Source organism: Balaenoptera musculus, chromosome 18 (genome assembly GCF_009873245.2).
Source record: "Balaenoptera musculus isolate JJ_BM4_2016_0621 chromosome 18, mBalMus1.pri.v3, whole genome shotgun sequence".
NCBI lineage: Eukaryota > Metazoa > Chordata > Mammalia > Artiodactyla > Balaenopteridae > Balaenoptera > Balaenoptera musculus.
In genome coordinates this window covers 77,081,820-77,108,130 of record NC_045802.1, presented here as the reverse complement: position 1 = coordinate 77,108,130, position 26,311 = coordinate 77,081,820, and the positions used below count along the sequence as shown (strand labels likewise).

Below are 26,311 nucleotides of genomic sequence, written 5' to 3'. Positions count from 1 at the left end.
CCGGGGACCCCCGTGGGCTGCGACCGCGCATCCATTAGGGAGCCTCCTTTGTTGTGGGCTGGGTCGGGGCGAGTCAGGGGAGACTCCTCGGGGCCGGGGGCGGGCGAGCAGAACTTGGTGCAGGGTGCCCGGGAGTCAGGGGGATTTGAACTCGCACCTCGGGGGCGCCTGGCCGTCGGGCGCCTTCACCTGCCCCGGGCGCCAGAGTGGGCCGGGGGCCGGAGGGCCGGACACGCGCGCCCCGTGCTGTTCGGAGCCCACACATGTGCCCGGGAGTCGCTTTGGGCGTGTTTCTCTGGAGCTTTGGAGACTCTGGTGGTTGATGCTGAACAGTCCTGGGCCGTTTGCCTGGAAACAGCTGTATCTTTGCTTTCCCACGACTTTGCTGTCGCTGCAGCACGCTGAGGGACAGCAGAGGAGCTTTTCTGTCGTGCAGCTTTCAAACGTTTCCGTACTCGACTCGATGACTTTTACTAATATAGTAAAAAAATTATAACCACATTATATTTGAGTGTGAAACCAAAATGAAACTCCATCTCATTGTTCTGTGCACAGATTGTTTTCCTAGTTTTCATTTCCTCCGGCTGTGCGCTTGCCCGGAAAGGATCTGGGAGTTCGGTTTGCACAAGTAAAGGCGTCCAGCTCTAGACGGTCCCTGATGTACTGTTGTTCTTTGCTTTTTTCCTTCCCCTCAGATGGAGTAAAAACCTCAGCTGTTTCCCAGTGTCACAGCCTTCTAGACAAAACCCTGGGAAGGTGTGCCTTCTCAACACATTTTGCATTCCCCCCACCCCAAATATTTAAAAATGATGTTACTACTTTCGGCATTTCCCACTTACTCTTGTTTCACATCCTGATTTTGCTCTTAGTTTGTTTGTTTGTTTTGTTTGTTTGTTTGTTGTTTTTTTCTTCTCTTCAGGAAGAATGATGCTCACTGACTTCAGTTAATTGTATATAAATTATTAACTGTTACTTGCCAGAATAAACTGGTGATATGCATACATGTCTTGCAATTGAGAGTCTGGCTCTTTGCTGGCAGCTGTGTCACTAGGTATGGAAAGGCCTAATGATGACACAAGCAGTTAACTTCAGATTGTTCCTCCCAGCCCAGAGTCTAGCCAGGCACCCTAGTCGGTTATTTAAACACTCTCTGGTCACGATGACAAAATACTTCCAAAAGAGGAGGCTCTAGAGCACTTCATTTGGGTCTAGAACTATTGACCCAAAGATTTAACACTTCCAAGGAGAGATGGCAAGGAAATGAGAGAAAGTTCTCTATTTGGAAATATGAAGCTCTGTTTGGACTTGGATTTTCTGATTGATAATATTAGCAAAGCAAAGCCAATTATGAGAGCCGGCTTTTCAAATAGCCAGGACTTTGAAGAATGAACCACTCAGTGAGTGGGAAATCAAACTCATTACTGTTGAGTTTGGGCTTATTTTACTTTCCTTGTACGTCCCTGTCCTGGCTGTGCTGTATCCTTCAAATCTCATGTAATGTTTTAAGAGATCTGGCACGTGGACACCCCCTGATCACGAGTTGACTTAATGGGTATTATCATTTTGCCATATTTTCCCTGGTTTATTCAGAGAGAGAAAGTTTATTAATATGAACATGACTTATGGCTGTACAAGAAAATCCATTTAAAAATAATATCTGGCTAATTTTAAAATTTGTCTCACTTTTCACACCATCGGTAACATTTTTTTTTTTTTTTTTTTTTTTTTTGCTTACCTCCTTCCAAAATCAGCTGTTAGGGATACCAAAAAGTTGAAATAATTTCCATATTGATCCAAGCATAATATCATTTAAAAATGCATTTTGAATGATAAGATGCTGCCAGTCAATCAAATCCTAATTCAATAGCCAATAAAAATGATTCTTGGATTACCTGCTTTTTTGGAGTATCTGAATCTGTGTTACCTGCATTGGTACACCCAAACGTCACCTACTAGGTGCCAGGCAGAGATTGTACTTATTATTATTCACATGAAAGGCTGTTTGATTTTATATTTGATCATATCTGCTATGGCCATACTGTTCATTTACCAGTGGGTGGAGTTTCTAAGCCAGTGATTTGTTTTCCTACCCCTCACTCCCCTCCCCAACTTTTCTTTCTTTGGCAAGGAAGGAGGAATAGGGTACAGACCTAAGACAAAAATCTGCCCATAGGATTGAGGGTCCTCGGTTCTGAGTCACACAGTCATGAGCTGAATGAATTCTTCCTTCTGCAGCCTCCAAACTCCCTCCTCCAGCTGGTCTGTTTGATGCTTCTTCACAAATTATTTTTCAGGATCAGAAATGTGAACTTTCGCCAAAGTGTGGTGATGCCCGAGTAGGGTGTTGGCATCTCCAGACCATTAGTCACCATTCTGAGACTGAATGACCTAGAACTCAAACGGATATTTAATTCTGATATGAATGTGGGCCACATTCTGCTGGGAATGTAATTTCAAAGAGAAGGCTGATTTTTGACTTAGTCCCAGTGACAGCAACATGAACCCAGTATCTCAGGAGTGAGCTTGGTGAAGATATAATCTAAATCATCGTGTTCTTCATGCATGGAACTGTATTGGCATGAAGCGGAGGTCTAATTAGAGGTCTAATACCAACCAGGAGAAACAGTGTGCCTAGCCTGTGTGTGTGTGAGTGTACACTTATAGAATTATTAGTGTGTGTGTTAATGTGTTAATGGTGTAGTCACACACACACACACACACACACACACACACAAGTGTGGTTTAGGGACCGGAGGATCCTAAATGTTGTGTCTGCTCTGATTAAGCAGATGATTTCAGAGGACTTGGTAACCCCCTGCCTCAGTTTCCCTGGCAGATCTGCTCCCCCACCCCCCATCCATCCTTCCTGCCTTCATCCCACACATGCGCCTTGAGCACATCTTCAGGCCACACCCCCCGCCAGGCGCTGGCCGTGCATCAGTGAGTGGGGCCCACCCTCCTCCCCCAGGAAGGCTGTGGTCTCCTGAGAAGTACTGAGAAAGAAACAGGCAAATACAACTCAGGCTGGTAAACGCTACAGTCAGGGTAAAACCTAGGGCCATAGGAGCACCTAACCCAGCTTTGGGGAGCTCAGAGGAAACTTCCGGGAGGATATCCCACCTCTGACTCTGAGGAAGGAATGGGAACCATAGACCTGGCATCTTATTTTCATATGATTGTCATGTGCATCATACTCAGAAGGTTGGATAGTTCTTCCTTTGCCCTTTCACTAATCAGGCTGTCTTTGCATGTAAAGAAGACCTTAAGGTTCCCTCCTTTGAGGTACCAAGATGCCATTGCTTGTATGACTAACAGGCGTGATATCTGAACTTTCCCCTGGGAGGGGTGGAGACACACGGAGGTCTAGGAGAGCTGCGATAAGACCCCAGCTCAACCAAAGGTCCCCTCCGGAGGTGGCAGGTGGATTGGGATGTCTGCAGAGTTCCAGCACGGATGACTGATTGTAGGCGGGAGTGCCTTTAGGAGCTGACCGAGAACACCTCCCCTCACTGGGGCAAGGGCATGGGGGAATTCACAAAACCCCGCATTATTCATTAACAAGACTGTCTTCAGATTTCTTGGAACTGGTGAGGATGGCCATCACTAAACAAGTTCGGTTATCTAGTTTAGAACTGGTAGAGATTTTGCAGACAAACTGAACCCGCAAGTGACCCGCTGAAACAAATCCTTTTAGAGAGGGAGGGGGCATCAATCAGTGAATAATTTACAGCACTTGTCTTGATGAGGTATACGATGCTTGTTCTAATGACGGTTCCAGAAACTGGACAAGGATTTGCCTCGTTAAAATGTCTCTCAAGCAGATTGGGTATTTTGAGTTCTTGGGCTCAAATAAGCAAAAGCAACAATAGAATGCCTAAAATAATATCATCAGAGCATTGTTCTTCTTGCTGTTATTAAACAACCACTAAGAAATGTCAGCTATAGAACAATACAAAAGAGATATTCCTCCCATTCTTGTGCGCACAATGAAAGAGATGTAAACCAGAAAATGGTTCCATCGTCAGTTTCTTTTGAGGAGTTTACCGCTTGGAGAATGACTCAGGGGTTAGCATTTTATAGTCTGGCACACAGGGACCGGTTCCGTCCTGTATTTCCCTCCATTGTTCTCCTGGTCTTAGTCCTGTGACATCAGTCTGTCTTGGGGTCCTTTCTGTTTCTCTGCTTCTCTGTTCTTCCTCTTCCAGACCCCTGAGGGTGGGTGGGCCCCGGGGCTGGGCTCCAGCACGCTTCTCTTTTTCTCCGCCCTCCCCACTCCCATGATATTTGTCAGCATTCCGTGAAGGGGACTCCAGACCTTCCTCTTGAACCCCAGTCCGGTCTCCTCACGTTCCCATGGAACATCTCACCTTTGCTGTCCTGCTTTGATTGCAGACTTAGCAAACATGTCCAGAACCGAGCTTGCCATCTTTCACCAACCGACTGCCCTTCTTCCCAAGTGGCTCGTTTTGGTCCTTGATGCCCCAATGTTTCCTGATGCTCAACCCAGAGACCGTGGCTTCATGTGGAGGCCTCACCCTTCCCTCCTTTTTAGCCTTCATGTCACCCAGGCACTCATTCCACCCTTCCTCCTTCTACCTGCTCCTCAGAGCCCCCTTGGCCGTCTCTTCCCATGACTGTGACACCATTCCAGGTCTAGTCACCCTGTGCCAGGGTCGCCACGAATCCCTCCCGCTCCTGCCCTCCTTTCAGCCTTGTTTTCTCCCCAGCCCATTCCTCACGCTGTCCTGAGTCTGTCTTCAGAGATCCCGTTATGACCACGTGATTCCTCTGCTCTGATGATGGTGACCTCCTGTCTGACCAGAAGTCTCCAACTCTTCGGCTGGCTGGTTTTCATTCGTTCGTTTTTAATAAAGACTTTATTGTTTAGGGCAGTTTCAGGGTCAAGGCGAAACTGAGAGGAAGGTACAGAGATTTTCCATCTACCCCCTGTGTCCCCACAAGCATGGCCTCGCCCACTATCGACATCCCCCGCCAGTTGGTGCGTTTGTCACAACTGATGAACCTACACTGACCCACTGTCATCACCCAAAGTCCGTAGTTTACCTTAGGGTTCACTCTTAGTGTTGTATATCATTGGGTCTGGACAAATGTGTAATGATGTGTAGCCATCATTATGGTATCACACAGAGTATTTTCACTGCCCTAAAAGTCCTCTGTGGTCTGCCTATTCATCCCCTTCTCTCCCCAAACCCTGGCAACTATTGATCTTTTTACTGTCTCCATAGTTTTGCCTTTTCATGTAGCTGGAATCATACATTATGTAGATTTTTTCCCATTGGCTTCTTTCACTTATTCATATGCATTTAAATTTGTTCCATGTCTTTTCATGGCTTGATAGCCCATTTCTTTTTAGCACTGAGTAATATTCCGTTGTCTGCATGGACCACAGTTTATCTCTCCGCTCATCTACTGAAAGACATCTTGGTTGCTTCCAAGTTTTGGCTGATTTTGAATAAAGCTTCTATAAACATCCGTGTGCAGCTTTTTGTGTGGACCTAAGTTTTCAACTCCTTTGGGTAGATACCAAAGTGCACAATTGCTGGATCATATGGTAAGAGTATGTTTGGCTTTGTAAGAAACCAGCAAACTCTCTTCCAAAGTGGCTGCACCGTTTTGCATTCCCACCAGCAATGAATGAGAGTTCCTGTTGCTCCGCATCCTCGCCAGCATTTGGTGTTGTCAGTGTTTTGGATTTTGGCCACTCTAATAGATGTGTAGTGGTATCTTGCTGTTGTTTTAATTTGGCTTGGCTTTACATACCCTTCGCCATGTGGATTCATGGACTTATCTGGTCTTTGTCTTCATACTCCCCAGCATGCAGGGTGGGTAGTTGTCATGAAGGACTTACCTCTGTGTTCCATGGATCAGTGTAATCTCTTTGAGCCTCGGGTCCCTGATCCATCAAATGAGGACAACACAACATCTGCAGACACCTTTAAGATGTTCAGAGAGGTTGTATGTGTGAAGCAAGTAAACCCTGAGAAGACGATAGCTGTTATCACTGCTACGTGGCTGGGATCTCATTGTCTCGTGTATGTTGGTTCAACACCCTCGATGATTTTGAGATGCTGGAGGACAGAGCTTCTTTGAAAAATGCCCCCTCTGTCTGGGGGAGTACCTGATGCATGGAGGGAAGTCGTGAATTACTTGTAGTGGGTTCGGTGATCCTGCCTGCCTTTCACTCTGGACCCTGGGGAGGCCTGGCGGGAGCTGAGTGCCTGCTCCCGGAAATTATGTTGCGTTGCTGACCCCGTAGCAGTTTTAGGCAACACAAAGGAAAGTAATGCCAAACGAAGGTGTTTCCTCTTAATTTGGAATTTGGAGCAGATATTCCGCCATAGACTAAACACGACTTGGAAATATACACAAGGCTGAACCCTTTGTGTAAATAGTTTATTCCGTGGCTTAGTAATATTCCTGCTTTGCTAGGTTTGGCTTTTAGTCTGCACACTATAAGAACATTTAAAGTCATCTGAGTTTTAAAGCTTGCTTGATTTGTGGTCAAGTAAAAGACAAATGCCAAGCGTCCAAATCAGATATTAAGGCAATATATTACATGCGTATGTGTTGGTTCTCTCGCTGGTAGAGGAGAATGATCCAACGTCCTCAACTTTTCCTGCTCATCAAGACTTTGTTAGGAGTTTTGGAATTAACTGTTGTCTATTACTGGATACAGGTCTCTGTGTGCTGTGTGCATTTCTTTCTTATTCAGATAACAGCAAGAGATGCTGGCTGTGACCTGGGAGAGGCCAATTTGATCTCAGTTGCCCTGTTCCCATTTCACCAAATTTCCTGACAGTTGGAGACCCATGGTAGAGTCACTCACACAGAGTTGAGCTGATTCAATAAACGTTGTCCAACTCAACGGAATATGTAGAGATGGTATTCCTGTATTTGACATTTAATTGAAATTGTTAAAAAATTTTTATTGAGTTTTGCTTTAGAAAATCAGCATATTCCTTTAGAAAATCAGCATATTCCTTTATGAAGAACAAAACTCAGCGTTTTCTAGTTGTAACTCAGTGTTTCCAAAGCTGTTTGCACAAGCTTTTCCCAGCTGCCACTCACACACCTAGAGCTGAAGAAGGCTCTGAGGATGGAGGTGCGTGGCAGCCTGTGTCTTCACTTCAGAAAGACAAACACTCCTAACAGCCCTCGGTTAGCGTATGGGGCATCTTTGAGGGTGCTAAGTCAGCACTGATTTCCTGTTTCAGAATGTTACAAATGGGCCCAATGATAAGTATTGTGGTGTTTTTCCTTCATTTCTATTAAGGAAATAATATTTATGTATATTTTAATCAGCGGCAGATTTGGCTACTACATCTCTAACAATACTTTATTTTAAAAGAGTAAGCATATTATTTTTGTAATGAGAAAAAGCCATCAAAATTTATTCTAAAATCCAGTTATCCTTTTATGCAAGTAATGACTTTTTCTTGAGCATGAGAGTGTTAATTTCCATATCATCCAAGAGCATCAGCTTTAAAATGTCATTTTTAAATACAAGCAACTCCTTTTCCTCATTAGCTTTGATTTTCGAGTTGCGTTTTGGCATTTTTTAAAGAATAAAACTTTAATGTCACGGAGTTATTACTGAGTTGCATGAAATTTATTCGCCAGGTCCAGACTGTTCTTGCATTAAAGCTTGAGTTAAGGTGATATTATTATCATTATTACCTATAATGTGCAAAGTTTTATTAGGGAAAAAGGCCGCATAATTATAGTTTGGTCCATTTTTTTTTGCAGTGTCCACTTGGAAAATACTTGATCTAACTATGTGTCTTAAATAGAAGTTATTGCATACTGTGGGAGAATTCAGCCTAACTCCAAGAACTCTAAAATTAGCCAGGCAAAAGAAATGCCTATTTCTCTACAAAGTTTGCATTAAACTCCTGGAAGGACAATTGCAGTGTTTCAAATGCATCCAGAGAGGAGCATAGCCCAGCGACACACTCTTCCCGCACGGGGTGGCAGGCATTGCATGGAAGCACATGGGTGCTGCTTTGAATCCCAGCTCTGCCTCGTACAGCTGTGTGGGCGTGTGCAACTTCTCTCTCTGTCCACCTTTTGCCATCTGTAAAATGGGGACAGCAGTAGTGCCTCGATTCCAGGACAGGCATGAGGATTAAACGAGCTAATGTTTGTAAAGCGTTTATACCGTGCTGGCTGCATGCTCGTTAAATGAGCAAATTCTGAGGAATAAATAACAAAGTAATTATATCATCAGGGCATCTTGAGGCTGGAGAAACACCGAAGGCCACCAGAGCAGTGGGTCTGGAATCCCCTGGAATGCTGGGTGGGACACAGACGCCCGGCCCCCCTCCCGGCTTCTCTGATTAGGGGTGTGGGTGCCCCTGAGTATCGCATTTCCAACAGGCGATGCTGGTGGTGGAGGTCCGGGGACCACAGATCTCGTCCATTCTCTTCACTTACAGGGGCAGCCGCTTGATAGATGTGAGCTATAGACATGCTGCTCTGGGAGAGTGGTCTGCACTCAAGCAGAAGCTGAACCTTTGTATTTAAAATGACTCTCCTGTTTCTGATGTTCCCTTTTTCTTGTTGGTCGTTGTTACTGCAGCACTTCCAGCCCTGTGGTGCTATTTGGGGGGTTAGGAGTGGGAAGGTCCTGATTCAGGCATGTGGGATGCCGGGATGCTGGAGGAGAGGGCGTGGCCGATGGGAAACGGGGACAGCTGGAGCCCGGACAAGACCCTTGTCCTCTGTGGTCGTCCTGTCCCCATCAAGACATGGGACACGGGTGTTCGCAGGATGATCCGCTGTATGTCAGAGTGTTTCCGTCTTTAAGGCTCTGTTCTCACCTTGGCATCTGCTGATGGTGGGCTCGGTGTTTGCGTAGAGGCTGTTCGAGCCAGAACCCACTCAGGTTTGTGAGCAGGACCCCCAGGGTGTGCCTTCACCTTTCTGCAGTGCCCACCCTCGCCCACCTCCTCCGAGCCTTGGCCTCCTGGGCCCCTGAATGAAGGATTCCTATTATGTGTCTTCTTATGGCCAAACCCATTTCCTGGAGATTATAGACCACTTGGGGTTAGCGGTTTAAGATAACTCGTAATTTTTGGTCAGGAAATGGCCTGTAAAATTAAGATGAACTTGCCAAAGCAGGGAGATGGGTTAGTGATGGGAAAAAATACTGCAATATATGTCAGATAAGTACGCAGACCTGGTCCAGAATCAGCCCCAGTCGCTGATAAGCTGGGGGTGACGCACTCTTTATCACACAGGACGAGCAGCAATCTTCTCGAGTCATCCCTCATTCACACCTTATCTTTAACAAACATTTGTGCATGTAAACATTATGCTAGCAACAGATGCTTCTTATCAGTTTGTTAAAGCAACTCTGAACAAATGGCTATTGGACGCCTTAGTAATAATAAAAATTTGTTTTCCTAAATACCAGAAAATAATAAAAATTATATTTCTTTATTCTGGAATTCAGGCTTTTAAAACTTTATTTTTTTTTTAAAGTATACATTATATATTTATTAAAGGCAGAAAAAATGTCTCTTCCACTTAAATCCACATCATTTATCATTTTGAAAACTTCAGGTTTTCAAAACCTAACCAGCTTCCATTTCCTCTGTCTTTTTTTTCTGTCAGGAACTCAATTTTGTTCAGCTTCCCACCTCTTCCTGTCATGAAAGGGAAGATGAGTTCATTCCCAGCTCCAGAGATGGAGTCTGGTTAATCCATAAATGGATTTCTCCTAGAGTTTCCTACTGATTTAGACATAGGCACATGACCTGAGTGGGCCCAATCAGACTAAAGGGAAAGACTTGCATTCTGTGCTTCATGTGAAAGATTTGTCTCTCTGGCTCCAGCTTGCTGGGAGCAAGGCTTGGAGGGTCAGTTGACACAGGCAACCAACTTCCCCTTGCAACCACAAGGAGAACCAGACTCAAGATAAGGCCAGTGCTTAACACAGCAGAACAGGTCAGGAAGAAATGAAGTTTTTCATGAAATTATTGATTCCCTTAGAGTCTACCAATCAGGCTTTTAAAACTTTAAAAAAATTTCTATAATTAATCATTTTTTATTATTTCTTGTTGGCCTTAGATTTTTCTCTTCTTTCGTGGAGGTTATTATCCATTAATATGTTACAGAGATATTTGTATTTTTCTTTTGACTGGATAATTTATTTAAAACATACGTAACTTTGGGCATTGTTTTAGACTAGAAGCCAAATTTGTAATCAAAATGCCATTTTTTTCTTCACATCAGTGAAAGTAAAACAGGCAAGGCTAAGAATTCACTTAAGCACACAGCACAAATTAATATGTTCTTAGCTCAGTATCTTGCTTCAAAATAATTTGAAATTGCATTCAGTAAGTGTGTGTTGAGTACTCACTCTGGGTCAAAAAATACACAGGCAGTTAAAATTGTTCTTATACTTTGTATTCTGATATATGCCCAAGGTAAGGTAAGAGTAATTTTAATAATGGTGTAATAGATATGACACTAAAAAATTAAAACGTTCACTGTTCTCTTTTTGCCCCAAAAGTTTTCACTTAGCTTCTGAAACTCTAGAAAGAACATCATACAATCACAGACTCTGGAGCCAGACCTCATGGATTTGAATCCTTGATTTACCAGCAACGAGCTGTTTGACCTTGGGCAACCTACTCAACCTCTCTGTGTCTCAGTTTTCTCATCTCTATAATAGGGGTAATAAAGCTAATTCTTTATAGGATTGTTGTGAAGATAGTACACGTGATAGTACATGTAAAGCACATACATGAATGACTGCCACATCCTTAGTCCAAGAAATGTTAGCTTGTAGTATTGATTTCATTATTATATTATTGATATTTACCTGTAATTAAAACTATGTAGACTGAAAAATATCTTTCTTTTACTTCTGCTTCATTCCTTAAAATGAGATAAGCTTCTTGGATAATTTAAGCTTCTTGGATTATTAGGATTATAATGCTGTTCACACACAAGTTAATTAAATATGTTTTAATTGCATATTTTAAGGGAATAATTCTATCCTTAAAGTATTCCTAGATGTAAAACTGGGCTTTGAAGCATGACAACAATAAAACCAACAAAAGCAAGTTGAAATGAAATGTACTGTAGTGATTTCGTATAGGAAGTGGCAGTGTTTCCACTGTTTCAGTCCTTGTGAGATATTCTGACCGTTGGTAATTTATAGCCACTTGGAAGAGTACTGTCGTCCATCGATTTCTTCCTCTGAGTGACTAATGTGAAAAGAGCATAATTTCATACGACTTGTGCAAAACTGGAATCACCCTGGAGACCTTTCTCCCTGACCTTGGTAAAATGGGAAAAGCATCTCTTCCTTAGCACAGGAAATGGAGGGTTCCCAGGGCTCTCTTTCCTCAACTTTTCAAACGCATGTGGTTTCTTGGAGTCTGATCATTGATTCTGGTAATTTTCCACCAAGGCACCCACTTAATGGGTCTGACTCAAGGCCACAAGCTCACCTTTTAGTGATCGATTTATCACTTCTAATCAGTCCCTCCTGAGTCTCCCGGTCCTGGATGTCAGCGAGGGGTTTGGGTATGAGCGCAGATGTGAGGACAGATTCCAGGGGCAACTCCGTCCAGGGCTGGAAAGCACACGTGGCATTGAGTTTGATTCTCTGCTGGAGGGGCTGCGTCTCTGTCTGCCTTGGACTGACGTTTTCCGTGATAGAAAATGTCTAAGGGGCACCAGAGGTGGGGCTGCCAGCCATATAAACATTTGCTGTGAGATCCATTTTAGAATTCACCTTAGGTGGAGGTCAGCAAGCCATAGAGTGGGACAGGGCAAGAGGAAAATCCCAACACGTGACAGATTGAGGATGTTTATCCATCAAGAAGCCTAAGAATGGGATCGCCCCGTATATCTTGATTAAAAGAGTCTTTTTGCAGAGTTCTCTACATGTCTTAAAGAAATGAATCTTATTTGTACATTTTTACAAAATGATCATTTATAGGATGTTAGGGCTTTTGTATATTAAGTGCCTTCAGTTAACAGCCGCATGCAAATATACATACATGTATCTATATATAAATATACACATATATTAGCTATATGCATACCATACATAGAGTGTGTATATCAATATAATTACAGATATTCATTCCTTCATTGGTACATTCACTCATGTAATTAATATTTATTGTACACCCAGGCTGTGGAACAAAGCAGACCAGTATTGCTGCCCTCAAAGGTTGTGTATGGAATTAATACAAATAATTTTGGCCTTTGATCATGCTGAACTAGAAATTATTTTAAAAGATGTCCCTCTTGGCAGTTTTAGGAATGGCTCAGCTTCAGAAATTCAACTTGATTAAAAGAGTTATAGATATAAGGAAGAGAACTGAATTTTCTCGTAGGAACTATCACTTACTTTGTATCTCTATAGTAAATTCATGAGGCTAGCAGACATTCAGGGTTGTTCCGTTTATTTAGAAATTAGGAATTTTGAAATATCTCTAGGGTGGGAAATGAATTAGCTGGGTTCTCCTCTCTGCCCTGGGAATTATGCAAGGCTGGCCATGGGAAAACAACTTGGATTTAGGGTAGACAGAGGCATCAGATGTGGAAATACCAGATGTAAGGATGGAGACTTCAAAAAGCAAATGTGTTTCTACAGTGTTCATGACTTCCAGGCATTTTGATGGGAATGGCATGTGTCACAACAGTGATGATGCAAGACTATTGTCCTTTGCCTTACAGTTGCATTGCTGTGTGGCCAAGTCAGCAAGACCCTGGGTGAAGAGGCTTGAGGCAAGCAGTCAGGAAGGGGGATGCCTTGTAAGCAGCAGGGCCTCACCCCGAGGACCTCCAGTCCCTGAGGGTACGGTAGTCACGCCACCCCACTGTGTATGGCCACCCCGGTGGGACAGACTGTGTAATAGCACCGACAAAGGCAGAGCGGGTGTCCTTTGGCTCAGCGCCTGCTCGAATCTGGAAGACTTCTGGTCACAGTTTGCCCTTGAGCCCTCTTCTCTCAGTCGTGCTGTTCGGCATAATTCCAGTCTTGTTCCAGGGACCGAGGTTTTCCAGGTTTCCTGGGCAAAGCCCATCTAATTTGTGAGTTAGGGACAAATGAATCAGAAACATGAAGACTGTTTCTGGGAAAATGTGGAGTGGCTTTAAAAAGAAAACGTAGGTCAAAGTTCTGGGTAAAATGTGTTGGCCAGCTGTCCTAGGCGGTTGGCAGGACATGTCCCATATTATCTTGCAACCGTGAAAAGCTATTAATGTGGGGGAAAGATGTGTAAAAATCTCTGATGAAATGTCTGATGTTACAGAGCCTTTTTGGTAGGAAATAATGATAGAAATGATGCAGACTAAGCTTAATTCTTTAATTGGCCGTCCTCTCCTTAAATAAAGTGTCAGCCAGCAAAGAGGAGGTAAGGTCCACTGAGGTTTCCAGTAGGTCCAGGCATCGTATTCACACATGGCCGGCCAGATCTGAGCCGTATCTGCCATATCGGAGCAGAATCACTGATGACCTCGAGTCAGGATGACAGATGGTGGGCAGTAACTACTATCAACAACTCCAGACTTTAAAGCAACTTGTTCTAGTCCTGGATGGTATGCCGCTGTGTAATCTGAGAGAACGCAGTATTATAAACTTGAAAGCTGTTCGTGGCAAAGCAAAACTGTTAGGTTGATTTTCTCATTATCAACAGCCCGGCAGGTAGATGCACCAGCCACTAGCTTGTATGGTGTTTTATCCATTCTTCCCAGAGTCAGAGCCATGACACATGAGAGCCATCAGCTTTGCAGCCCGAGGACGTACAAAGCAGATGTTTCTTTTTTTTTTTTAATCTATTTTTTATTTTATTTATTTATTTTTGACTGCGTTGGGTCTTCGTTGCTGCACGCGGGCTTTCCCTAGCTGCGGCGAGCGGGGGCTACTCTTCGTTGCAGTGTGTCGGCTTCTCATTGCAGTGGCTTCTCTTGTTGCGGAGCACGGGCTCTAGGCGCGTGGGCTTCAGTAGTTGTGGCACGCGGGCTCAGTAGTTGTGGCTCGCGGGCTCTAGAGCGCAGGCTCAGTAGTTGTGGCGCATGGGCTTAGTTGCTCCGCGGCATGTGGGATCTTCCCAGACCAGGGCTTGAACCCGTGTCCCCTGCATGCAGATGTTTCTTTACATGCGCAGTTTTATACTCTTTTGGTCTTATTTCTTTAGAGTTTGGGCCTTGGCTAGCTTTCACAGGTGGGCCAGCCCCCGCTGTGGGCCTGGGTGGCGAGTGTGACAGAAAAGGCAGGACTTGGGCTCTGCGCCCATCTTTTTGGCCCTGGTGTGTCCTATGATGGAGATAACCTCAGTGGAGTCCAGCATTTATCAGCAGTGGAAGGAGAGTGACCACAGATACTTGGAGGAGGAGAAGCTCTGGGGAAGGGGTCGAGGTGGGAAGAACTGAGATTTTTTATAGCAATAAAAAAATAATTCAATAACTTCTTCTCCCACAATCGCAGAGTCTACCCGTGAGTAGGCGGTGTGTCATCTTTACCTACTAAGTGAGGTTACCCAGTGCTTATCTCACATGCTGGGAACATTGACGCACAGGTGTGTTTCTCCTGACCCTCTCCGTGGGGAGACTGTCTCTGATGGCCCGCTGGTCCTGCCCGCCTACCTGCCAGAATCACCTCTGAGTACCTGTCTCCCATACCTGGGGCCACGCAGGTGGTACCCGCTGTGTCAGGCCCTGCGTAAGAAAACTGCATGGAGGGGTTTGCGATGCCCATCCCCAGATTAGACTAGATTCAAGAAATTATAGTCCAGTAATCATTTTGTGATATATCCTAGTGTCAAATCAACACATTGTATACTTTAAATTTCTACAATGTTGTCTGCCAATTATATCTCAGTAAAGGTGGAAAAAATATAATCAAACTTAAAAAAATAAATTCAACTTACAAGTTAAAAAAAAGAAACTGTTGTCTACTCCAGGCCACAGAATGGCCTGTGTACTTGGTGGAGGAGGGGGACGACTCTTGAAATCATGTGCATATATATATATATATATTTTTTTTTTTTTAAAGGGAACGCTGTTTATTTATTTATTTTTGGCTGTGTTGGGTCTTCGTTTCTGTGCGAGGGCTTTCTCTAGTTGCGGCAAGTGGGGGCCACTCTTCATCGCGGTGCGCGGGCCTCTCACTATCGCAGCCTCTCTTGTTGCGGAGCACAGGCTCCAGACGTGCAGGCTCAGTAATTGTGGCTCACGGGCCTAGTTGCTCCGCGGCACGTGGGATCTTCCCAGACCAAGGCTTGAACCCGTGTCCCCTGCATTGGCAGGCGGATTCTCAACCACTGCGCCACCAGGGAAGCCCTCAAGTGCATATTTAATGAGTCTGCACAGTGCATTTTAAAAATTGAAGTAGAGCTAATTTACAATGTTGTGTTTTAATGTTGTGTGTTTCTGATGTAGAGCAAAGTGATGCAGCTATCTATCTATCTATGTATGTATATATGTATGTATGTATTCTTTTCCAGATTCTTTTCCATTATAGGTTATTACAAGATATTGAATATAGTTACCTGTGTTATACAGTAGAACCTTGTGGTTTATTTTATGTAAAGTAGTGTTTATCTGTTAATCCCAAGCTCCTAATTTATCCCTTTCCCCTTTGGTAGCCGTAGGTTTGTTTTCTATGTCTGTGCACAGTGCATTTTTAAGGAGGCAATGCCTGAAGCATATTTCAGACTATCACAGAGATATATGCCACAGACGATTGCTCTAGAGGGATTTGGTAGTGGATTTTTATAGTAAGATCTGTTGAAAAAGATTGATCAAAGAAAAAGGCCTTGAACCTGGCAGTGGATAAGAATAGCACTGAATTCGACAATGTCTCCAAAGATTTGGCTCTTAGCAGCAGGCAGGATGCAGGCACTTCTAAGGGTGATGGGAAAGTTGATGCAGGAGGACCACTTTGGTGAACATTAATCTTATTGTCTAGATGGGATGGTTGGCATTTATCACTTATTTCCTGGAGCCACTAACTGCCTTTGCGTGTGTGCAGATCCCATCTTCTCAGCTGCATTTCAGTTTCTCTGGGCTTCTCAGCATCCAGTGTTGGCTGATTGGCTAGTTGATTGCCACGGCCATGCTGGAGCCATTGAAATTTGGAGATGAATCTAGAATTTGTTCACCTGCAGAGGCTGGGGTAACTGCAAGAGCCCAGTTCAGAGCTCCGGAAGTGGAGACAAGAGAGAGAGACCTTTCTGAGCAAACACGGCGGCGTGCATGCTCGTGAGGTGTGGGGAGGACTTAGTGACCCAGGAAGTACCGCACACTTACTGAAAGTCCTCCTACTCTCGGCACCTGCGTGGGGCGGGCGGGATACAGAGACCCACAAGGTGTAGCTTTTCCCATCAGCCACATGGGGCAGAGAATCGGGTGTGCAGGGGACCCCCGAGCCGTGCCTGTGTCCTCAGCGTAATCGTTAATCATTAATGATTACCTCAGCGAAATCCCTCACTCCCGGCAGCGTCCTGATCTGGAAGATAAGTTGTGTGGGCAGCCGGGTTCCGAGGAGATTACACGGTTAAAGCTTTCCACCTCATCTTGAGGAACAAAGCAAATTCTTCAGTGCTGAGAGATGCTGAAGGATTTAAGGGATAAAATCAAAAATTTGGAAGAATTGGATGTAAAATGTGGAGATAGTCGAAGAGACAAGCAGATTTTAACTGCTGGAGCTAAGAAGCATCAGTGAGGCTTTTCCGAGGAGAAAAGGCACGAAGGCAGCGTTCAGAGACATAAGTTTTTTAAACTGGAGTAGAGTTGATTTACAATGTTGTGTTAGTTTCTGGTGTACAGCACAGTGATTCAGTTATATATGTAAATATATATGTATATATATTCTTTTTCATGTTCTTTTCCATCACGGTTTATTACAGGATATTGAATATAGTTCCCTGTGCTCTACAGTAGGTCCTTGTTGTTTACCTGTTATATACGTAGTACTTTGTATCCGCTAATCCCAAACTCTTAATTTATCCCTCCCTCCCCCTTTCCCCTTTGGTAATCATAAGTTTGTTTTCTACGTCTGTGGGTCTGTTTCTGTTTCACACATAGGTTCATTCGTGTTCTGTGTTAGATTCCACATGTAAGTGATAGCATACAGTATCTGCTATTTGATATCAGGAGGGGGAAGCCGCCAGGATTCTTGGACAGGCGGGGGCGGCCGTTGTCCTTGGGGAAAGACAAGCAGAGCCATTTGCTTCTCTGTGTACGAGCTCCAGGTGGACTGATTCACCCACTTCGGTGCTTGTCTGAGAGCCCAGAGGCCTGAACCTGGGGAAGCCTGATTGCCATGGGCTCCTGCCACTGCACGGTGACCCCTTCCGTTGTCCACTGACCAGCCCTGATAGAGATCAGAAAAGTGTCCAAGGTCACGGGAAGGTGATGTAAAAAAAAGCGGGGTGCAGGGGGGACAGGGTGCCACCCACCAGGGGCGCTAGGGTTCCGAGGTGTGGATGGGGTCTTGAGTGGGATGGAGGGCATTCCGGGAGAGGACGCCAGAGAGAGAAAACTGTGTGCAGGGCAGCGGCCGCAGGCGCTCTCAGGAAGTGACCACGCGGGGGGTCAGGGTGTGCAGTTGGGGGGTGAAGCCGGAGCCCAGGCGGCAGAAGCAGCCAGGCGGCCTGAGGAGCCCGTGAAGAATGTTATGGGCTGTGTTGCCTTTTAAGGAAAACTCTAGTGTAATATAAACATCTCGTGGGTCATTAGATGTTCTGATTAAGAGGTTAAAGCAGAAAAGTAATTATGCCTTGGACATAAAAGTTAAACAGTGCAGTGACATTTTCATGTTAAAACTTCAGCTGCACGGATCGGGTTCCCCCTGGGGAGCCTGGGCACAGTTGGTCAGTGCCCGTGTCTGAGCTTGTGGCGTGCCCGCGTGTGCACGTGTGGGGACGAATATCCACACGCGCTGCATCGCGGAGGATAAAATTGGCAGAACCAATTGTTGGAAGATTTGGAAAGAAGAGGTGGTCCGTGGTGAGTCCACCCCGCGAGGGGCAGGCAGCCTGTGGCGTTACGTGCATCTCCTGCTCCTTTGCTTCTCGAATTATCCACCTAGAAGGAGCTGTGATGTTAGTATTTAGCCCCTGATGGGTGGCTGTGTGTATTCTCCATGCAATTCTGCATTTAGATCCATCGTTATTTTCTTTCAAATACATCAAACGAACTCACATTTTTGCGATTTTTAATTTTTGTGCAAAGAAAACGCACACACTCCACAATAAAAATTGACACAGTGAAGTGGGAACAGTTCTGTCTGTCAGACTCTGTACCTTGTGGTTAGGTCATCTTTAAACAGATTTTGGTTGCAAGAGATAAAAATCTGCAAATCTCTTAAACCGGGCATTCTTTCCTAAGTGCTAACAGGTCTGTCTGTTAGGCACATCTTCCTATGTCGCCAGCATCATCAAACGTGGGGTGCAGGTCTAGCGGTCCAGGGCTACAAGCAGGCTTCCTGAGTCCTTAGCAGCTCTTTCCTGAGTCTGGAAATAGTTGGCACTCCTGGATCGCAGGTGCAGTAGCTCCTACATCAGTCCCCGAAAGGAAGCTTTTCTCTGGGCACAGCTGCCTGGAGCTTTTCTGCACTTCCTCCCTGTGAGCAGCTCGTAAGCCCCCCACCCCCACCCCCCGACAGGGGGTGCGTTTGATTTCCAAGGTCGCGTCCTTGAACTCCAGCCAGGCGCTCCGTGCGAGGTCACCTTGGTGCCAGCTCCCAAGGACATCCTGACTTCATTCCGGACACAGTGGCAGCGTCAGGTTTCCACCCAAGTGGCAGGTCACGGTGGCCAGCCACCTGGCCTCCAGAGAAAAGTTCCACGAGTGCAGTATGAACCCAAACGTAAACCCCATTTGTTCTGTGTTCAGTGGGAACAAGAGAGCCTCCGCTCCAGGGTGCTTTCTCGTTTGGAGAGGAAACGGGGACCTCCACGCAGATAAGGTGTTAATAGGACTGGCTCCTGTGTAGACACAGGGCTGGGGAATATGCAGATCTGCAGCTGCACCTGACAGTTTGGACTAGATCTCCAACGTGCCGGCCTTGCCTCTGGGAGGGGACCTCATGTTGTCTGGCTTGCGGCTGAGACGTCCCCGAGCCTGGAGGAATGCTGTTGCTGTTGTCGAAAGGTGGATGAAAGCAAATGAGAGTGTTCTCTCCCTGTAGACACTTGGTCGGAAAAAGGACACCTCTGTGCACCCATTGCCCCTTCCTCGGCCGTGAAAGCACACGTTCGCATCCGGTGTGGGGTTGGAGGGGCAGACAGCCTGCGCGCCTCCTCCTAGGTGGGTGGCCTCTGGGGTGAGGGAAGATGAGAGATCAACAGCCCTTCAGCACGCCTTTCCCCACCCTCAGCCTGGAGTTTTCCAAATGCCACTCCTGAATTTTCTGGAGTTTTGACTTGTTTCCAGACTTGTTTCGAAGGAGAGCTTTGAACTAATGTAAAATATAAAGTGGGGTTCTTCCCAGAAACAAAGCCCGTGGGGCTCGGTCACGATGGGGTGAGCTCGGGGTCCAGTGGCTTGAGAGACAGTAGGAAGCACCCACTCTTCACCGTGGGCACCTGGAAAGAGGGAACATTTGAGAGGTTACTGCTGGGCTGGCCCCAGGCCAGGCCAGACTCCAGCTGTGCCAACTCGGTACCTAGTTTTCTGTGCCTGTGTGTCTCTCCCCTGCAACACAGAGGGGCCGCAGGTCCCGAGAGCTGAGGCTGTGGCCGCTTAACTTTCGGGGTCTGGGAGCAGAGCATCATCCAGCTTCAGGGCCCCAGTGGGGTCACCAGGCTGCCGACCTGGCCCTCAGGGTACTGGGGTGAGCCTGGCCTGGACATCTGCCGTGTATCCCAGGCAGCTGGCTGTGACCCCTTGTCTGTGTTACTGTGACACCCTGTTTCTCTGGGCACTGTTCCCGCCTCCAGCCTCACTCAGGATGGATGTCCTGGGATGACCCCTTGATGTCTCTCGCGGTCCCCGCCGCTTCGCCCCGAACCCCCTGTGTCTCACCACCGTCACCCCCGGGGCAGGTCCCTTGCTGTCTGGGCCTGGTGGCTGGTTGTCAGCACTTCCAGGTGCCGTCATTCCTTCTTTGCCCTCCGAGGTCCCCTAGTCTGCCTTATGGCCCCTCCCCGCACCTGTCAGTTGTAAACACCTCCTGTGAATAAAGCAGACAGTGATCTGCCCCAGTCTGTCCTGCAGCGTTAGGTCCCCTTACCCTGCGTGTGCAGACACGGCCTCGGAGTCACCTCCACCCTTGCTTTGTTAACCTTCCTGCTCCCTGAGCATCTCTCGTTCCGTCATTCCTGTATGCGGGCCCTTCCCTCCTTCCATGGCCTCTCCAGACTCACTCTCACACGTGCTGGGGATCGGTGTTGGCACCTTTGCCTTCTGTGCAGTAAGAGGCTGGGGTCCCATTCACACACAGAGCATCTAGCACAAGACCTGGATAGAGGATGCGACCAACGAATGGTAGCTTCAATCAACTGCTCTTTTAGTAGCAGCTGTAGCAGCAAGAGGATTAGCAGATGTATTGGTAGATGTATTAGTAGTAGTAACAGTGGTAGTAGTCTTAGCAGATGTAGTAGTAGCAGCAGCAGCAGTAGCAGATATGCTATTATTATTAGAAGGAGCATTAGTAGTATTAGCAGACGTGGTAGTAGCAGCAGCAGGAGTATCTGTAGATGTACTAGTAACATCAGCAGGTGTAGTAGAAGTAGCAGCAGTAGTGCCTGTAGATGTAGTAGTAGTAGTAGATGTACTAGTAGTAGCAGCGACAGCAGCAGGAGTACCTGTAGGTGTAGTAGTAGCGGTAGATGTATTAGTAGTAGTAGTAGAGGTATTAGCATCTGCAGATGTAGTGGTGGTATCAGTAGTACTAGTAGATGTACTGTTAGCATCGGCAGGTGTAGCAGCGGCAGCAGGAGTAGTACCTGTAGGCGCAGTAGTAGCGGTAGATGTACTAGTAGTAGCAGTAGATGTATTAGCATCTGCAGATGTAGTAGTGGTATCAGTAGTATTAGCAGATGTACTATTAGCATCGGCAGGTGTCCCAGGAGACACTCACAAGGCACGTAGCCCGCTGCAGATCAAACACTTGCATGCGGTACTATTTAAGACTTTAAATCAATTCACGTCTCTATGCCTGGAGGTGAGTGACGCCTCAGGACCCTGGAGGGCACCTGGAACTAATCAGGGTCACCTCTGGTGTTTGAAGCGTGGAGAGGGGTAGGGAGGCTGGAGGCGGGTGATGCTCTTATCTTCAGAAAAGAGCACAAGACAGAACTCCAGAAATCACACGCCAGTGAACTTCACGCGGATGGTCATGTTCCCAGAGGGAGTTTTCAGCAGGAAGCTTGTGAGTGCTGCGTGTGGTCCCCAGAAGCCAGCGCAGACGCACCTGCGCCTGCGTACCCAGTGGTCCTGCTTTTGGCAGGTGCGCCACGCGTGACCCGTGAGGTCAGGTGCACACCCTGGGGCAGTCTGCCCTGCTAGGAGAAGCACAGCCCTCCTAGGTGATCTTGGGCAAGGCCTTGGAATTCATCCCAATTCAGAGTCCCCAGCAGCTGCCTTTGACTGGCAGGAATTGACATTTGAGATGAAACCTACTTGCCATCATCTATCTAGTGGATTTGCGTTGGAAAAGAGCACAGGGCCATGTGGACCCGGGCTGGGAAGCGGGGAAGATGGCGTTTAGGAGGCTCGGTGAACAGTTTAGGATGCGCGGCGGGAGGTGGAGAGCGGTAATACTCAAAGAGGAAAGAAGCATCGGCGGGACTCACTTGTTGCCTGTGAGGCACATGGAGGGAATGGAGGGCTTTTTACCAGCACGTGATGGGAAATGACACAACTGGTGGATTGGTAAACTGCTGTGACACAAGACAATAAGAAAAGTCCCTTATTTTACGGAAGTTTTTTGGCTGAAAGTAACTAAATGTTCCAGACAGTAGAGGTTTGTATGTTTCACTTCACTCTGCTGGAGAACACTGTGATTTGGGTTTACCCAGATCTTGACTTCCTAGTCTTCTTGACTGATGTACAGATCTTTGATAAAATTGAATTTCCCTATGAACCCACACGTTAGAAATAGAGGCCGCCTCCTGTTTTTTTGAAACCTCACTCTCAGTATCACAGCAGATAAGCACTGACGCTTCTGCTTCATCGCCATTTCTGAATAATCTGCTTGTTTTCAGTCTACTGCTAATCTGCTGTTTCCTTTGGTCGTTCTCAAGGGGCTAAAGGATTAACTAATGTTAATAAAATATTTTGAAATAATGTCATAAATTGAGCTTCCAGGAGCACAGAGTACTTTTTGGAAAGTTGAAAAATGTTCCGCGTTTCTGTTTCTCACGTTTTGTTTGGAAAGATAGTAATTCCAGCTGTAGGAGACAGGGTAACCCTTCCTAGAGCCTTGTCATGACATGACAATATTGCCTTTCACAGCTGTTATCCCAGGAGAAGGACTCCAGGGAGAGTATCTTAACATATTTGGTGGCCACACAGACCACTTGATGTTGTCAGAGGCATTGGCGAGGTCCCTGGCTGAAGGATATTCTGTTTACTGGAAAAGTTCGATGCTGGAGAGTTGTTTTTACATCCAAGCGGTTAAAAAAAATGGGATGCTTAGCTGGGGAGGGAGAAAAAGCCCTTCTTTTTTTACTGATCCAAAAGAATTGGGTCATTCCTGAAGCAAACAATGTTTAATGTAGCAATCTAAACAGATAATTATATTGGGCAGAGAGAGAATAGAAGAGAGCAAAACCTTCAGCTGGATATTTTGGCCATATTTTATAGAGTATATTTATTAAAGAAAAGAATATGAGAAAAACTATATCTTCTAAAGGAAGGGAATTCACCTGTAGGTTTATGTTTAAATATTGTCGACATGATTCCAAGTTCTCAGGATAGGACAGGGATGAGAGAGGCCCATTAGGCTAACTGGAAAGTGCATTTTGAGAGGTAACTTTTTTTTTTTTTTTAAAGTCAACGCACCAAATTTCGTTCTGCAGATGTAGGGGTGGGATGGGTCTCTGTCTACAGAGGTGTGATATGTCAAGCCCATACCATGGGAGATAATAAGCCAAAGCAAACTCATTATTTGTGAGCAAGAAATTGAAGATTCTTGGTTTTACTGTATAATTCATTTTTAGAATATTTTCCCTCGTAATACAAGCATGCAATTGTATTCCTTTTCAGTAGCATAATGGTGACTTTGTGATGCATTCATGAGAATTATGAAGTTTGGAATGTGACTTTTATTTTAAGATTTTGAGGGAACCCCTAAAGGCATTTCACTTTTGACCTTTACGTGAAATTTGTGGTTGACCATTGCTGGGTAAGGGGCACCAAGTGTGCATTTTTGCTGTGTCTGAAAGTTTGGCTGTATCGCACAGCAAGGCATGGAATGAACGTGTAGCAAGTTTGCCTGCTGTTTGTTTGTTGAACATATTCACATGTTCAGTTCTTTTAAAATTGAGCTTTAAAAAACAGAGTTATTTATACCTGGCAAAGTTTATCATTTAGTAATGGATTCATAAATAAAAATGAGCTCCAACTTACAAGGGAAAATTGCCAATAGGAACAGAAAATATTAATAAAGAAGAGAAAGACAGGGAAGGGATAGCAGAAAGGGAGGTCCAAAGACAATTATGTAATGTGCAGAAACTAGAATTGGCAGACACTACAGCAGGAGCATGATGGAAGTTCTTTGGGGGAACCTGGCAGCTGGGGGCAGGACTCGGGCAAAGACAGTGGGCACAGCCAGCAAGGGTGGTACAGCCTTCTCGGTGACAGCCCAGGCGAGATATGCAAACGGGAGACTGGTTGAACAATAATGCAAAGAGAGTTAGTGGCTGAGAATGAAAGAGTAGTCTGAAATGGCACTGGCTAGAAAGATGAACAACAGTAGCAAAATTACATGTATGAAGTCTTAGGGGGGAACACTCCCTGAAGGAATCACGCTAAACACTCTAAGGTGGCTGGTGCCGGGGGCTACGAAGTGCCTGCAAGGCGAGGCCCATGTAGTAAGAGATTGGCGTGTTTTGGTTTCCTCCTGTGACCTATTGGTGTGTATGTGGCCCTTGGAGCCCCCAAGAGAATCAGTTGAATGTGTCTTGCATAAATTCAAGAGATGAGGAACTGAGTTACATGGTTTGCACCCTCAAGGAACTGATGATCTATCTGGAAATGTGAGTTGTTTCAGTGATGTCACAATATCTCAACGTGAGGATTGTAGGAGTTCAGTGAATGAGCCCATTTTGTGGGGAGGAGCAGGAGGCATCCCGGCGAAGGGTGAGAAGTGCGGGGTTGAAGTCTAGAGGTGGAGCGTACAGTGTGGGAGTGAACTCAGGAAAGCCTCGCCTTCTGTGGTGAAAGGTGATTGACAAAGGAAAAATATATCAAATATACAGGGAGACATAGTTTCATAAGGAAAGGGGGCTTCCCTGTATCTGAGAAAGTGTTGGTTAGGAAAATGGCAAGAAATGCAAATGAAGTGAAACATTTAAAAACATTAAAGCAGTAGGAAGACTGACGGTACCTGTTGCCCCATTTGAAATACTTTGTATATAGGATTGGAGTAGTGCAGGTAATGTGCGTGGTTCACTGCTTTGACTCGGAAAAAGTATGGAAGGAGGAAAAGCCACATGGTGATTGTCCCGCTGGCAGGGATGACAGAAACCAGTGTGCTAGTTGGTCCAAAATGGTGCAAAAAAGGGGACTTCCCTGGCGGTCCAGTTGTTAAGACTTGGCTTTCCAATGCAGAGGGTGTGGGTTCGATCCCTGGTTGGGGAGCTAAGATCCCACATTCCTTGCAGCCAAAAAACCAAAACATAAAACAGAAGCAATATTGTAACAAATTCGATAAAGACTTTAAAAAATGGTCCACATCAAAAAAAAAACCACAACAAAATGTTGCAAAAAGAAGAAGAAATCAGACACAAGAGTAATGAGTACAGATAATACGCTAGCAGAAAGGAGATTTTTAAAGGACTAGGTTGGATAGGAGTAAAAGGAAAGGGAAACAAGTGGAAATGGAGGAGAATGAAATAACTTCTGCACAAGAGGAAAATAAAGAGAAGTGGAATTTGGAAACACAAGTAACCATCTGAGAGGTAGAAAGTGTAACTTGTATCTTGGTGAAAGAAAATTTTCTTTTCTTGGTACAAAAAGGGTTGGCTGCTTGATCTTTGTATTAGTTTGGGCAGCTGTATCAAGATACCATAGACCGTGTGGCTTATAAACAGAATTTATTTCTCATAGTCCCGGAAGCTGGGAAGTCCACAATCAAAGTACCTGCTGATTCCATGTCTGTTGAAGGCTGGCTTCCTGGTCCATAGACAGCCGTCTTCTGGCTGTGTCCTCACATGGCAGAAGGGGTGAGGGAGCTCTCTGGGGTCCCTTTCATAAGGGCACTAGTCCCATTCATGGGGGCTCCACCCTCATGACCTAATCACCTCCCAAGTACCCCCCTCCCCAGTACCATTGCATGGGGGGTTAGGATGCCAACATATGAATTTGGAGGAGCATGGACATAAACATTGTCTACAGCGATTTTATAAAATAATTTACGGTTTTATTCTTAAAAACAAATTTTATTGGAATCGTATCATTATTGAAGCCAGATAACAAGGTATTTGTGAGAATGTAATTACAAAGAGTCATAGAGGGACATGTGGGTTCAAATCCCGTTGCTTAGAAAAGAAGAGCTGAAAGCTATTGGACGGTAGTCATGGGTAGTGGGGGGTTGGGGGGTAGGGATGTGGTTTTCAGAACACTCCTGGATTAAAGGAAGCCCTTTTATAGGACAGGACATGATTTGGGGTTGAGAAAAGGAAAAAAAAAAAAAAAACACCAGGATGCCTCAGAGCTTCTGAAACATATAACACACAGCAAATGTGTAGCCAACATTCCCAAATGGATCTGCAGATTGAGAAAGGGATAGTGTCAAGGGTGGTGGCTGGAAAAAGAATTTCCATCAGCTGCAACCCTATCTGATGCCCTGACAACCTTCCTCCCACTTAAAGTCCAAAGAATACGTAGGAAATAAAAGAGAGGAAATGACCACGAAGAAATCAGTTATGATACCAACCAGAAGTGTATTTGTTGAACATTTACTATGTGCAGAAAATGGATATCCTTTAGGAGGAAAACCTTTTTAAGAAGACTTTGAAGTCCGTACACAGTACTTTGTGGGTACACATTGGGTGGATAAAATGCAGAACAAGTGGGAGAACGGATGGGAGAGGAAAAATCTGCAGAGCAATTTCATAAAGCTCTTCTAGTGAGTCCAGCATCTTATATG

The 26,311-nt window shown here is 45.4% G+C and overlaps 1 protein-coding gene across 1 annotated transcript in view; it reads left to right on the top strand.

Moving 5' to 3' along the window:
- The window catches only part of COL4A1 (collagen type IV alpha 1 chain), a 147,828-nt gene that overhangs the window by 294 nt on the left and 121,223 nt on the right, over positions 1-26,311 (top strand).